The sequence below is a fragment of the Tupaia chinensis genome, unplaced genomic scaffold (assembly GCF_000334495.1).
Source record: "Tupaia chinensis unplaced genomic scaffold, TupChi_1.0 Scaffold146837_1, whole genome shotgun sequence".
In the NCBI taxonomy this organism is placed as follows: Eukaryota; Metazoa; Chordata; class Mammalia; order Scandentia; family Tupaiidae; genus Tupaia; species Tupaia belangeri.
The window spans coordinates 2,908,450-2,924,538 of NW_006206691.1; the positions used below are offsets into that span (position 1 = coordinate 2,908,450).

At 37.7% G+C, this 16,089-nt stretch overlaps 1 non-coding gene across 1 annotated transcript; it reads right to left on the bottom strand.

Moving 5' to 3' along the window:
- Positions 1-15,104: 15,104 nt before the first annotated feature.
- LOC114006290 (small nucleolar RNA SNORA61) lies at positions 15,105-15,242 on the bottom strand. Its single transcript, XR_003548030.1, has one exon. It is a non-coding gene; the product is annotated as a small nucleolar RNA SNORA61 (small nucleolar RNA).
- Between the last annotated feature and the right edge of the window lie 847 nt (positions 15,243-16,089).

Below are 16,089 nucleotides of genomic sequence, written 5' to 3' on the forward strand. Positions count from 1 at the left end.
GCATACACACCCTATAGCAAAATCCTCTCAAAAAAAAAAAGTTATCATTTTAGGGTCCATTACCTAGTGATTAAGGGAACTGGATCTGACATGGCCAGCCACAGTTGGAATCTCTACCCCAGTGGCTTGAAAAACATGTTAGGTGTGTAAGCATGCCCCAGATCTCAGCAGGATAGACAAATGGAAGAGTGGGGATTTCAGTGTGACCATGTCCCCTGGTTGGTGCTTTCTTTTTGTCTCTCTATGTCAAATGTTGTGTGCTCCACCAAAGAAGAAAATACATGTACATTATAATTGTATAGGGCCTTTGAACTTCTCTTTCCTTTAGTAACTAGAGTCAACTAAAGTCAACCCCACAACATTCATAGATTTAATATTTATTACTTCTGCTCTCCCAAAAAAAGACCCCACAGGGTCACAATGTAGCAACTTGCAGGTTTGCCAAGGAATGGATTGAGTTGCTTCTACACAGGAGATGGTAAGTAAATTTAATTTACAGGCTTTGTCTTTCTTAGTTATTACATGTCTTTTATTTTGCTAGAGGGCATTGTGCATTTACCAAAGATAGAGACAGAGAGGAAAAATGAGAAAGCATTCCCTTGGAGTTGTCTACCCGCAAATCCCTTCTCCTCCATTCTTCCCCCAAGGATTGTGGGCACCCATGGACATGTGTCCAGGGTGTTCCTCAAGTTGTTGAGTACAGAACTTGGACTGTGCAGTTGGCCATGTGGGATTCAGCCTCCTCAACCCCCATGTCAACTGCTGACCCATTATATATGCTTATATCAGGATGGTTATTTTATTCTAGTTTCATAAATGAAGTCTCTAACTAAAAAACAACAAAACAAAACAAAACTTAATGTTTTTAATAAGTTTTAATTTATTAAGTTAATAACCTATCAGACTATATCCATTTTGAATGTTGGTTTTGGTTTTTCCCTTGTTTATACACACTAAAGAAACGGAACACAATCTAACTAAATTGGTCTACCTGGTTAACTGTAGTGATTCCTTAAGAATGCCATGATTGGTACCAGTGGGTGGCATAATGGTTATGTCACTGGACTCCCATGTAGCTGACCATGGTTTGTGTTCTGGATCTGGTGGCTTAAAACTAATACCAGGCACGTGTGTGCATGAATGCCCAAAATCTTGAGGAGGGTTTGAAGGAGAAGGGATTATTGTGGCATGGCCATCCCCCTGGGAAGGTGATGTCTTACTTTCTGTTTCTCTGTATCTCTGGCAAGCACACAGACTCTATAGCAAAAATCTCTCTCAAAAAAAAAAAAAAAGAATGCCATGATTAATAACAATATTATGCTTCCAAAGGCTATTATTGATCAATAACCATCATAAAGTCTAGGCACTAAAAGATACAGAAACCACTGAAGACATGCAAGTAGCTAAGTCATTGTGGTTTTTTTTTTTTTTTTGGAGAGATTTTCACTGTAGGGCGCATGCGCTCGCCAGACAGACAGAGAGAGACATAGAGACAGAAAGCGAGAAATCACCCCCCAGGGGGGATGGTCACGCCGCAATCCCTTCTCCTCCATTCTCCTCTCGGGATCTTGGGCACGCACGCACATGCGCCCGGCGTGAGTTTTAAGCCACCGGGTCCGGGACACGAACCGCGGTCGACTACGTGGGAGTCCAGCGACATAGCCATTACGCTAACTGCTGGTTCCCAGTCACTGTGGTTTTTGAAAAATGTATTACGGGCACAAAGGAATAAAATAAAAAATCTTTTAAAAAATATATGTTAGTTGGTTTACTTATCCCAATGAGTATTGCAGCTTAAGTTCATTTTTTTTGGTATTTCACCTAAAGTTCACCATGTAGTGTTTGCCATATCTACCTGTGCTCACACAACCTCTCTTGAATAGCCTTCAGTACTACTTCAGTCCTGCAATATCTGTTGGTTTTCACTGGGGACGACTGTTCTCCTGATGTTGCCAAGAATACACTGTGCTATATAGGTTTGTTCAGTTGTCTGGTAGTCTCTCCAGTAGAAGAATGCTATTTAACCTGGGAAACCTGAAAGAGCATTCTGAGATAGCAGATATAGGCTCCTAATTATTTTCTGTCCCTTTACAAGATCTCTCCAGGAGCTGAGGAAGTAGAAAATTGAGCCCAAAAGATTTTGTCTACATTAGCTAAAATTTCAAGTGTAGAGGATTGTGGAAAGGTTCTGTAAATCTGGAACTGGCTTAGCTTATACTGTGAAATCTGAAAGTTGGGGACCATATGAGAATTATGTATGCTCAGCCACTTTATCAAAACACATATACACAAAAGTTCAACCAATTAGAATGGCAAGTGTGCTTCAAATAACAATGTGTGATCTTAGTCTAGTATTTCTTTCTTCAGATTATATTATTAGGTTCTCGAGTTTTCATTTCATGGCAAGAATACCCTTGGCATCCTTGATGAATATTTTAGTGCATTAAATTGTGTCTTCTAAAAATGTAAGGCCAAGTCCTAACTCTCTGTATCTGTGAATGCTACCTGGTTTAGGGATACAAACTTTGCAGATAAAATTATAGTGAATCAAGGGTGAGTCCAAAATCTATTGTTTGGTGTCCTTATCAGAGAAAAGCGGGGATTGTTTGAGATATACAGAGACACATAGGGAAACAATGGAGTCAGAATGTGGGGTGATATATCTACAAAAGGAGGGATACCAAGGATTGCTGACAGCCACAAGCAATTCAGTATTCTTCAGGGGTCTGAGAGGGAAACAACCCTCCTGAAGACTCTATTGCAGAATGTGGGGCTCTAAGAATGAGAAAAAAAATGTGTGTTTGTTTTGCTTTGGTTTTAAGAGTGATATTCATTATAGGGTGCATGTGCTCACTGGAAAGAAACAGAAAAACAGAAAGTAAGAAATCACTCCCCAAGGGCATTGACCATGCCATAATCCTTTCTCCTCCATTCTCCTCTCAAGATCTTGGGTACACACGCACATGTGCCCAGCATGAGTTTAAGCCACCCCTTCTGGGACTCATACACCAGTGGACTACATGGGAGTCCGGCTACGCAACATTACGCCATTTGCTGGTTCCCATTTCTGTTGATTTAATCTACCAAGTGTGTAGTGATTTATTATGTTGTATCAGAAATCTATTATATCTGTATATATGTAGTTGATATTTTTTATATTATCAATTTCTCTTTTAAAAATAGCAGTTCAAAATCCTGCTGTTCATTAATATAGTTTATTGATTTGGGGTTTCCAGAAACTAAATTTGCTTCTCAACATCCGGTTATGAATTCTCCATGTTCTATTTTTTTTTTAACTCTTCTCATTATCCAAGATACTTAAATATGGTAAATAGTGATTTTAGAATTGGTAACTGCTTCAGTAATCAAGCTTTACTTTAGTGATCAAACAAACTTTTTTTGAACTTGGAAATGTAAATGAAATAAAAATAGGTAGATGCTTCCATTTCTCTACCTCTTCTCCTATTATGAACCTTGAGTCCCTGAAGCCCAACAAGGCAAGGCTTATTTTACGTTTACTACAGAGGAGATTAACCTTATGATGTATATAGGAAATAAAAACTAAGCAATTTACTTCTTAGTGTTATATTAATCTCACAAAAAAGCAGAAAGGAACTTAATTATTGGAGCTTTATATTTTCATGGCATAGTTGCGAAAAGTATCATTCAGTGTGCTGCTTTCTTTACAGCTTTTATTATCATGAAGTTTCACTCTCCTACAATATATTATGCTGATTATGTGTCTCTGTTCTTTTCCAAAGCTATTGGTCACAAATTTTATTTCTTGGCAGCAATTATTATTTAACCAAAATTATTTTGTGGCGTGTTTATGGAATGCTTACCAAATTAGCATTTAAATATTTGTTATAGTTTTATGATGCAAATTGGACCTATAATGATTCATTACACCATAATCCTACGAGAAACTTTCAATCCTTTCTGGTTTTGTGATGGAAGGTTCCCAGGAGTGTATGTCTGAACTATAATAAACTTGTATATATCAAACTTGGATAGAGAAGGAACTTTTAAAAAAATCTTCATGAATACCAGCACTGAATCAAATTGTTCATGACAATTTTACTTAAATGTGTGATTCCGTAAAAGTTTTAATCATGCACAACCAGCTCCATAAAGTTAAAACAAATGATGAAATTCAGAATAAAACTACAAACCTATTAAACTTTAAACAAACTATATTAACATGATGGATAATATTGTTTTCCTGAAACTAAATTGGCAATCTTTAATTTACTAATAGAAATGTGTTTGCATATCCTGTGGTTCACTTGGGACTTACTTGACTATTTGGATTTTGAGCATGGTGGACCGACAATTAAATCATCATTGTAACTGTTACTTTGCAATTTATCAATTATATTATTTTTAACTACTAATCCATCATTTTAATTGTTAATTTGCTGTTCTATACCAAGATACAACAGTGAAAGAAGAACAAGTTTAGCAGAAATTACTTACTGTCCAATTACTACTAAACTTTCTGCAAAAGGAATAATTTTAATTGGAATGGTCTATTTTGTCATTTTAGTTTTCACTGGATATTATTAGTATATTTGGTACTTTCTTTTTTGTTGGGGAGGGTTGCCATAGGGGATGTATGCTTGCCAGAGAGAGAGAGAGAGAGAGAGAGAGAGAGGATGAGAGGAAAAGAGAGAAATTACCCCCCAGGGGGAATGGCCACACTGCAATTCCTTTTCCTCCATTCTTTTCCTGGGATTTTGTTCATACATGTACATGTTCCTGGTATGCTTTTCAAGCCCCTGGGTCCAGGACTCGAATCATGGTCAACCATGTGAGAGTCCAACACCTTAACCACTATGCCTGCTGCTGGCCCCAAATTAGGTACTTTCTTTAAATTACATTTTATTAGGGTTTTTCTTAAAGATGACAACTAAATTTATCAAATGACCTTTCAGCCTCTATCAGTGGCATGGGTGTGTAGTTCTAAGCAATTTTAATCACGTGTGTAGATTTTTGAAGTCACCACCTAAGATTCAGAACTGTTCTATCATCACGAAGGCCTCAGTTGTGCTACCTCTTAAGAGTTGTACTCAATCCCTGGGGAGAGCAGGAGGCATAATGGTGACATCACTGGACTCCCACAAGGTAGCTCGCTGTTCAAGTTCTGAACCCAGTGGCTTGAAACTCACACCGGGTGCATGTGTATGCGTGCCCAAAATCCTGAGAAGAGAACGGAGGAGAAGGGATTGTAGCATGATCATCCCCCCAGGAGTAGTTTCTCACTTTCTCTCTCTCTGTCTCTCTCCATGTCTCTGGTGAGGGCACATACCCTATAGCAAACAAAACAAAACAAAACAAAACAAAACAAAGACAGAGAGACAGATTTTAAAAAAAGAGTTATACCCATGCCCTCGCCTGTCTTCCTGTAAATTACTAATCTGTTCTTTATGCTTTTGTCATTACAAGAATATTTTAGAAATTGAATATTATAGTATTATGGTGTGTAATCTTTTTAGGGGGTGTGTAGTTGCTATAGGGTGTGTGCATTTGCCAGAGAGACAGAGAGACAGAAAGTGAGAAATTATTCCCTGGAGGGATGCCCACAGTGCAATCCCTTCTCTTCCATTCTCCTTTCAGGATTTTAAGTATACACACATGTGCCCAGTGTTTTAAGTCACCGACCGGGCCTGGGACTTGAACCGTGATCGACTATGTGGGAGTCCAATAACTCAACCATTATCCCATCTGCTGGTCCCACAGTGTGTAATCTTTCGAGACTTGTTTTTTTGTTTGTTTGTTTTTTGAAAAGCCTCTGAGCTCCATCCAACTATTTGAAGTCTAAAAACACTTTTTAAAAAAATGATTATTTTATTTTTTAAATAATTATTTATTTTATTATTATTTTTAATTTGTTTTAGGACACAAGCTCACCAGAGAGAGAGAGAGAAAGAGAAAATGGGAAAGCAAGCTGTCAAGTCTGGGACTTGAGTCTCAGTCAGCCATGTGGGAGTCCAGTACCTTAACCACCATGCCATCTGCTGACCCCTATGAACACTTTTATTTTGCAAAGCAGAATTCCATAATATGAGGGTCACAAAATTCAGGGGAAAAAATAGAAGTAAATGTGAATTTATTTTGGTGTAAAAAATTGAAGATTCATGTATAATTTTTTCATAATATGTATTTTCCATTAATTTTGAAGACCCCCATATAGATTTGCCCAAGTTTGTTTAAATATTCTCCTACTTAGAATACAAAGATTTTTTTTCCCTATTTTTGATGATTGTATAAATAACTCTTACAAATACCTGGCTATGTTTTAGGTAGACATAGGTTCTATTACCTTGCAATATATGCCCAGAAGTGTGATTGTTAAGTTATATTGTAAGCACAGTTTTGTTTTATAAGAAATTTCCAAATTATTGTGTAGAACAGGTATACTGTTTTGGCGGGGGGGTTATTGAGAGGTTTTTACTATAGGATGCGTGCACTCGCCAGAAAAAGACAGACAGAGAAACAGAAAACAAGAGATCGCCCCTCAGGGGGGTTGGCCATGCCACAATCCCTTCTCTTCCATTCTCCTCTCAGGATCTTGGGAACACACACATGCATGCCCAATGTGAGTTTAAGCCACCGGGTCCAGGACGTAGCCAATATGCACTGCTAGTCCCAGAACTAGTATACCATTTTACATTTCCTCCAAGAAGTACATAAAAAATCCAATCTCTACATCTTCGTCAGCATTTGGTATTGTAACTATTTTCTATTTTATCTGCTTTAGATATATGTAGTGTTGCAATTTCAAATTTATGTTCACTTAGTGGTAACACATTTTAAATATATTTTCATGAATATTGTTAGAACTTATCACATTTATTGATATTGCTGAATTCACCAAAGTATCACATAATAACTTGTTAATAAAGCAGAACTGTTTTTAGTTAAATTCACCACAGTAAGGGGGAAACAATAGAGGTTTGGCTATGTCAAAGAAAAAAGAAGTAAGAACTGATACATTTGTAGGACCTTGGTGTCTGGGCTCACTGGTTTCAGATAGATTTTTAAGACAGAGGACTGATTGGGACTGGGAAGGTTATAAGCCACATAGTTTTAAATTGGTAGATATAGCAAAGTAAGAGTCTTGAAGCAAGCTTGAGAAGTAAAATGTCATTTACTAAGTAAAGAGTCCCAGTTAAGAGACCTTGTCTTTGATAAATTGCTCTGAAGTAAACTGAAAGTATTTGTTGGTTATGGTTTTATCTTTCTTAGACAAAGTTCTCCTGGGACAAATAACCCAATCATGTTGACATAGATGATCTAGCTGACACAGATGGTCTAATGTAAGGAATTACATTAAAATTTCCTACTATTTATCTACTTTTAAAGTAGTGAAATAAATTCCACTTGAAATATTTTGCTCTTTTATGATGCATCAGATTTTATTTTTGAAAATGCAATTAGAATTATCATATATATTTACAGGTGGAATTGATCTATAGTTTTCTTTTCTTTTGTACTATCATCTTGTCAGGTTTTGATATTAAAGTTATGCTGAGTATAAGAATTATACTTTATCTTTTCAACATTCTGGTAGATTTTAAATAATTTTGAATCTACCCAGTTTTTGCAGGTTAGGTAAACTTTATCTATAAAGCCATCTAAATATTATGCTTTTTTCCATAGGCAATCTTTATTCATTTTTAAATTTTATTTAGTGGCCATGGCCTATTTAATTTTTCCATTTCTCCTAGGCTGAATATTCTTTTTTTTTTCTTTAAGAAGTTTTTTTTTTTTTTTCCCTTAGGATGCATGCTTTTGCCAGAGAGAGAGACAGAGACAGAGATAGAGACAGAGATAGAGACAGAGACTGTGAGAAGGAAAGTGAGAAATCACCTTCAGGGGGGGATGGTTATGCTGCAATCCCTTCTCTTAAATTCTCCTCTTGGGATCTTGGCCATGCACACACATATGCCTAGTGTGATTTTTAAGTCACTGGATCAAGGACTCGAACCACCGAAAACCATGCGGGAGGTCCAGTTATGAAACTGCTATGCCATCTGCTGGCAACCTAGGTGAAATATTCATATTGCTTTTTTCTCCTTTGTCTTTAATGTCCTCTACTTCTCTATTACCTGTGTCCTCATTCTTCTTCCATTATAATCTGATTTTAGCATTATCATCCTGGAGATAAGTTATGAAGTTAGGTAATTCAGGGTTGAATTTCCTGTATCTACAATTATGGGCTGTAAAAATTTAAAAATGCAACTGAGATCAATTTTTTGTCATGAGCAAAGGTAGTACATGTTGTAGGGTGGCAGATAGACCAGGCTTTCAGCACTGATGCATCTCTGCTGCCGACTCACAACTGAGTCTTTTTGTGGGCATTGCCCAGAACCTCAGAAAACTCTGAGCACAGTGTGGCCAGTGTGCAGACAGAAAATCTGGCCCCTTTGCCCTACATCAAGACAAATCTGAAGGATAACCTCAGTTTTGAGAGCCTCAAAGTTCAACTTCTTCCTCTTGCCAGTGCTGCCTCCTCCACTTACAGATACTGTTCCTGGGAGCACTCTCTAGTGAACCTCTTACTGACAAGTCTCTATCTCAGAATGTGATTCCTGGCTCACCTCACCTAACATAGTAAACTTGGCATCATGCTAATGCCCACCTCATAAAGCTGTTGATTGTGTATAATTGGGATTAGACACAGTGTTTTTAATATAAGAACTTAATGCAAGTTAGTCATTGCTTTATAATAGAAAGATAAAAAAAGATCCTCTCTATACTCAGACTGCTGGCTAAAGTCACAAAGCTCAGGATAATAGCTGAGAAATTTTTATATATTTTAAAGATAAGTGCTAGACACATCCGTGCACAAGTTACAAAGGATATCAGAATTGGTTCCGCCTTGCTCCATCACCAACATCTACCTCCAACTTTCATAAGAGTCAAGGAAATTGTTGCAAAGAAGTTTGTACAAGTATAAATATGCTTGGCTTCCCTCTTGGTCCCTCAGCCCAAGCACGTATATGAGGCTGAATGAAGACGATCTGAGAAAAACTTACATGTGTCCCTGGAGTTTTGAGAGTGTATCTGAACAAAGAAACTAGCACCTGCTTTTTAGGCAGAAAATACAGAAAGAAGGAGGCAGGCTGGCTCTGCCTGGGGTGGCAAGACAAGGAAAGAGCAGAGAGTGTTAGGCAAGCATCCCTTCTACCATTTGACAGGCAAGGAGGTGTTTATTACCAGGGGAGAAGTAACTGCTAGAGTACTGCTAGAGTACCGCCATGTCCGCCAATCACAGCAACTTGCCTAGAGAGGTAGAGATTTTTAGTAGGAGGACGTGGGTGGTGGTGCTAGTATAGTCAGGACTTGGAGAAAAGCCTGCAAGGGTGTAGCCAAAATCTGCAGTAATTCTGGGAACTAGGCAGTGTAGAAGGTGGTTTTCCAAAGACAGAGAAAACATATCCATGAAAGACGTTTGTCTCATGAATGAATGATGGATGTCTTCCATGGCAGAAACGACCAACAGTCAGACTATTACGACTCCCTATTTCCCCTGATACTGCCTTCCCAAGGTCTGATCTTGGAAGAGACCAGAGAAATGTAAGGAACTTGTGGCAGTTTTGAAATACATCAACAAGTTTCCTCACATTCCACCTATCAAAAGGTGGCATCTAATGTCCCTAGCCTTAACATGAACCAGCCTTATTAAATGTATTAAACTTTCTGAATCTATACTGTAATATAACAACATACACACATATGAATTACTTTTAAAACCTCAATTTATAGATTTTCTTAGGAAAGTTAATCACATTAAACTGATTATTACAGTAGGTTTATTATTCTTACTTCAGTCACCTTAATTAGTTTACTACTCTCCTATTTTGTTTTTCATGTATTATATATGCTAGGAATATTTTTCTGCTGCTAAAACGATGTTTTTATAGTTGGATTTTCATCATTTTTATGGATATACTCAATTTTTTACAGGCATTTAAATCTATGTTTCTTAATTTACCAACACTGAGGAAGAAATCATTTGATTTGGAAATGCTAAAATGTTTATTTTGTTTTCATTAGTGATAGTATAACAGATATTTTTTAATATTTCATTTTTTTCTTACATTCTTTCTTTAACTAGGTCAATTATTAGTTATTGTAATTATTAGTTACTGTAATGTGTTCCTTTACCTCCTAGTTTTCTTTGCTTTAGCTACATTTTATATTCCTTTCTTTAAGATCACCAATAAACTGATGTCTTAAATGTACTTCTGACACATAAACTGAATCTTTCTATTTTTTTTGGAGAGTTTTTTTTTTTTTTTTTTTTTGCTGTATTGCACATGTGCTCACCAGAAAGACAGAGAGAGAGACAGAAAGCGAGAAATCACCCCCAAGGGGGGATGGCCACGCCACAATCCCTTCTCTTCCTTTCTCCTCTCGGGATCTTGGGCACACATGCACATGCGCCCGGCATGAGTTTAAGCCACCGGGTCCGGGATTTGAACCACGGTCGACTACATAGGAGTCCAGTGACATAGCCATTATGCCAACTGCTGGTCCCATACATACACTGAATCTTTCTCAAACATAAGCAATCCCCATAATTCTTACGTGTTTTGTTCAAATCCTTCTTTCATTTCATAAAATCTTTTCTTAAGTTTCAATCTTCTGGGGGATTTTTTTTTCTTTTTGGTAATAAAACATTATCTGAGACTCTTCCTTTTGCCTTTACTGTCAAAACCTCAAAGCATCAATACATCAGCACATTCTAAAAGGAGTTTTCAGATATATCACTATATCTTTATATAAGATACATCTTCAAATATTTATTTGGCAGACCCCAATGTGTTATGCCCACCCTTATGTATTCCTCACCTTTGTGTTTGGGTTAAAGCTGTGACTTGCTTCTTAGAATATGGCAAGGGTGATGGAATATCTCTTTAATAGGTTGTTACTTGTCAAAGTGATGAATGTCATTTACTAGAGTCCATTTCTAAGACTCCGTCTTAGCCAACTGCAGAAAGACTCCTCTGCTAGCTTTAAGCGAGCCTTAATCAGCCATACTGAAAACTACCCATGGGGTAGAGGGTCAGCACATGGTATGGCGGTTACATTGCTGGGTTCCCACATGGCTGACTGTGGTTCAAGTCCCAGACCTGGTGGCTTCAAAATCCCACTGGGGCTGTGTGTGTGCATTCCCAAGATCCCAGGAGGAGAATGGGGAAGTGATTATGGCATGTTCATCCACCTTAGGGTGATTTCTCACTTTCCCTCTTATTGTCTGTCTGTCTGTCTGTCTCTCTCTCCCCTGGGAGTTCACATACCCTACGGCCAAAACCTCTTGGAAAAAAGAAAGAAAGGAAGAAAAAGGAAAGAGAGAGAGAGAAAACTACCAATGGGGAGAGTCCCATGGCAGAGAACTGTAAGTGACCTCTAATACCTAATGACAGCTGTCAACTAATAGCAAGTAAGAAGCTGGGGCCCTAACATAGCTACATGTAAATTAATTTGTCAATTGTCTGCATGGATGGGAAAGCAGATTCTTTTCTAATTGAGCTTTCATATTAGAACACATTCTACCAAACATCTTGATGGTAGCTGTATAATACTCTTTTTTATACCCATCAGACTAGGCCTTAATACCGGACCTACAGGTTACAAGTATGTATTGCTTTAAGCTGCTACATTTGTAGTGATTTATTACACAATGACAGGAAAAAAATGACAAGACTTAATGGTCTTCAAATTAAATGATGAGTTATTTTGGTACCAAAAAAAGATTGCAATCTATGCATAGTTTTTCTTCTAATACCATTTTCCACGAACTTTTTGAAGATCTTGTGGCATGGTAGTTATGTTGCTGGGTTCCCGCATGGCCCAGACCTGGCTTGAAAATCAGGTCAGGCAGGTATGTGTGCATGCCCAGGATCCTGGGAGGAGAATGGAGAAGAGATTATAGCATAGCCATCTCCCCTAGGAGGTGATTTCTCACTTTCCCTCTCACAGTCTCTGCCTCTCTCTCTCTCTCTCTCTGTCTCTCTCTCTCTCTCCAGTGAGTACATGTTCCCTAAGGCAAAAACCTCTTTAAAAAAAAGATTTTTAAAAATTAAAGAGAGCAGTGTTGAGCTAGTGTGATATCGGTCTAATTAGTGGGGCTGAGCATTGGGTTTTATCCTCTCCTCTTCATGAACAGGAAGAGAAAAATTATTCTATATATTCACAACCCCAAGTTAACTGAAAGCACTCCAAGAAAGTGACTTATAGAGAGTGAGAGTTGCTAGTGAACTGGAACTAACACTGACCCAGCTTGTCATAGGAGGCTTCTCGTAAGAGTATTTACTACACCCTGAACTTTGGAGAGACGTGAACAAGAATGCTGTCCGTGTCCATGCCTGTTAAGGTCTGGCTTCTGACTACAACAGCCTAAGAGATGGTTTGAGAGAGTAGGCAGCATCACCATGCTGCTTGCCAGTGACGAGACAAGGCAAAACCCCCTGCATTTTCCACAAAAGCTATTCATTATTTCACTACCTTAAAAAAATACTCAACCTGAGATGGTAGTTGGCCAGAATAAAAGAGACTGAGCAGTATGAGGTGGTTGTCTAAGGTAGTTTTAAGAGCAGAATGTATATAGGGATTGTGAGAGGTCACTCAGAAAACTAAGTCAGGAAACAAGGTAATACAGTACAGAAATCCATAAATAACCCCACAAATGCATCACCTGAAACAGCTTTAGCTAGGAATCGAGTGTCTGCCACAGAGGACATTGACAATATTACATTAATAATAGTGATTTAGAAGTTTTCTCTTTTCCCATGAAATCTCCTTCTCCCAACTTGGCCCTGAAATATTCCACAACAGAAGAAGTTGAGGGACAAGTAAATGAACTTATCATGTTTTTGTTTGTTTGTTTGTTTGTTTGCCCCACATAAATTCCTTCAGTTCTGAGTCTGTTATGGAATTGGGGTAAAAGAGAAATTTTTATCTTTATGGGACTTTGCTATTATAAATTAAACTCTGCTGGAATTTTGTTTTAATCCTGAGAGAGATCAGAAAAAATACGATTGGTTGTGATATTGCCATGGGATAGAGAAAGGAATGGTAGTAGTACAAAATCAAAGGCAATCTGTAGTTGGAGAAAGGTAGAAATAGCTTTTTTGGCTTGTTCTCCAACACATACAGCCATTAGTGCTCTCTAATTGCTTCTTTTCCCCTTGTTTATTTGACCCTAATTCAGGGCACATCTCTCCATGACTGCTATTATGAACCCCCTACCTTACAGTGTAGGAACTTATTTGCATTCTTTCACTTATGCAATTTTTAATTCTTTCAATCAAGTTGGAAGCTGAACTGGGAGGTAATGTAATTTTGTTTCATCAATTTATTTATTAACCAGTTTTAGGTAGATAATATGGTTTACGATTATGAACAACTATAACTGGAGAAACTTGAGTTTACACAATTGTTTTTCCTTATATTTATGACAAATCATAAAACCAAAAGCAAGTTTCCCAACTCGAGTTTTCTTAGCTTGTCTTGTCATCAAGATATATAGAATTGGTAATTCTGATCTACTACTTAGAACTTTATCTACTACAGTCGGAGGAATGCTGCATCATGAGGATGATGCATAGTACACTTGGAATTTTATTATTTTCTTTTGTTTGCATCAGAATACATAGGCCACTTTAGTAAAGTCTGGTTGAATTCAGAACAATTGCAGCAAAAATATTTTTAAGAGGTTTTTGCCTTAGGGCACATGTGCTTGCCCTTCATAGGGGCAGAGACAGTTAAAGAGAAAGTGAGAAATCACCCCTCGGGGGATGGTCATGCCACAATCCCTTCTCTTCCATTCTCCTCCCACGATCTTTGATCTTCGGCATGCATGCACATGTATCCAGAGTGAGTTATAAGTTGAGTTACAAGTTACAAGTGAGTTACAAGACCAATTCCAGGTCTCGAATCACAGATGACCATGTGAGAGTACAGCGACATAACCATTATGCCATATGCTGCCCCTAACCACCAACTTCTTATTGATTTAGCTGTATATTATGCAGGAACTCACCATTATTTATTTCAACAACTGATGGTTAGAAATGACAAAAAGGGATCCACTCTGGTCTTTCTAAATCATGAGCATGTTTTCCATGATCTTGCTCATTCAAATTAGAACATTTGTCTTCAGAACTCAAAATACTTTCCAGGATGAAGGAAATTCTCATTTTTATTTCCAAATAAGAACTACTTTGTTTAGAGCTAGAAGCGACTTTATGTTCAGGTTTGTTTAGTACATTCCTGGTTTACATTTGTTTTTATGGTATAATTATAAATAAAATGATTTAATGTTGAAAAGTCACTTGTTTGGGCCATACTTTGTTGCTTATCCTATAGAGAAGTTAAATTAGATATCATTCCAAGCATTTTTTTACACAACCCAGCATTTACTCTTGCAGCTCACTGATGCTGTATCAGAATGTTCTAGATTCTTCTAAATTAAGGGCTCTGAACCAAGTTAGTAGATATCACTTTCATCATGCCCTGCTCTTGTCTTTATATCTTATTCTTCATCACTTTCCAAAACAGCATGATACTTTTTTTTTTATGAAAAGCAGTTAAAATTTCATCCATAGGTGACTTCTTTTTTAGTTTATTTCCATCTGTCCTATAGCTGATTAGCATTCCTATTTTATAAGATGTACTGCATTTTCATCTAATTTGGTAACTCATAAGGGTATATTTTTCCTAATTTAAGTTTTCTTTTTTAAAAGAACATTCCCAGAGTCTTTCATTGGCCACTTACAGATGCAACATTAGCTGATCCCATTGAAAACGCTGCTTTCCTTTTGCTATCTCTTCCTGTGTGTTTCTCTCCCAGCTCTGTAGATGCAACTCACATGTAGGAACACAGGTCCACAAAAAGAAAATAAAAAGACACTCTCAATCAAGAGGCAAGAAAAGTACACTAGGTCTCTCCAGATGCTATTTTTACCAGGTTGACAGGTCTCTGGCTGGAGAGCAGTCAACCTGCAGGATCCTATCATTTTAACCACCATGCCAACAGTTGTCCCTGCCACCCCCATTTTAAGGAGGAGAAAGAAACAAAGTCAAAGAATTCAGCCTGTTCAAAACCAGCCCACATGTTGTATACCAGGCTACACCACCATACGGCCAGCTTCAGTATTACTTTTTACTACCTCGTTTTAACTACCACCAAGACCAGTGTTCAGTTCCAAAGGGGAAGGAAGTCAGAGGGTCCTAATTTTTCTATTGACCATTTCAAACAACTTTTTAAAAATTTAACTTTATTTATTTATTTAAATTTGACCAGAGAGAGAAAGAGAGAGAGGGGGGAATGTGAGAAAGCAAGCTGCCAGGTCTGGGAATCAAACCACAGTCAGCAATGTGGGGGGGGATGGCCATGTCGCAATCCCTTCTTCTCCATTCTCCTCTTGGGATCTTGAGCACGCACGCACACATGCCCAGCATGAGTTTAAGCCATTGGGTCTGGGACTCGAACCATGGTCAACTACATGGGAGTCCAACAACATAGCCATTACGCTAACTGCTGGTCCCCTCTCAAGCAATTTCTAAGAGGAGAGTTTGGAAATGTCTTCCAGAAGAAATAATCTGTGTATGAGATTGAAATTCTTTGGGTATAAGATTTATAACTTGCGCTGCATATATGTTCTTATATAAGCATGGAAGACTTGCATGTCATCTAGTGGAAAAAAAAAATACACAAATACGGCAACCCTTCTCCAAATATTTTACCTACTGAGGCTTAAACTTTACCATGTGAGATGTTCTTAAACATTTCACAAGCTAGACTATTTTCTTAAAGATAGAAATGACTTATGAAATTTGGTCAAGAAATTAACTCCACAAAGTTTTAATGTGAATTAAGATATCTAAAGAAAACAAGAAAACTTAAAAGCACTGGAACTCAAGGGGTGATACAGATAGGAAACAAAAGGGGGTGTAAGGGAGAGTAGCAACACCCAAACATATTCTGGGCTGCTTTTAAGACACAAGGGTATGAACACAACAGCAAACACTTCTGAGGGCTATTATTGTAGTATATTTGGGATCACACCTTGAGTT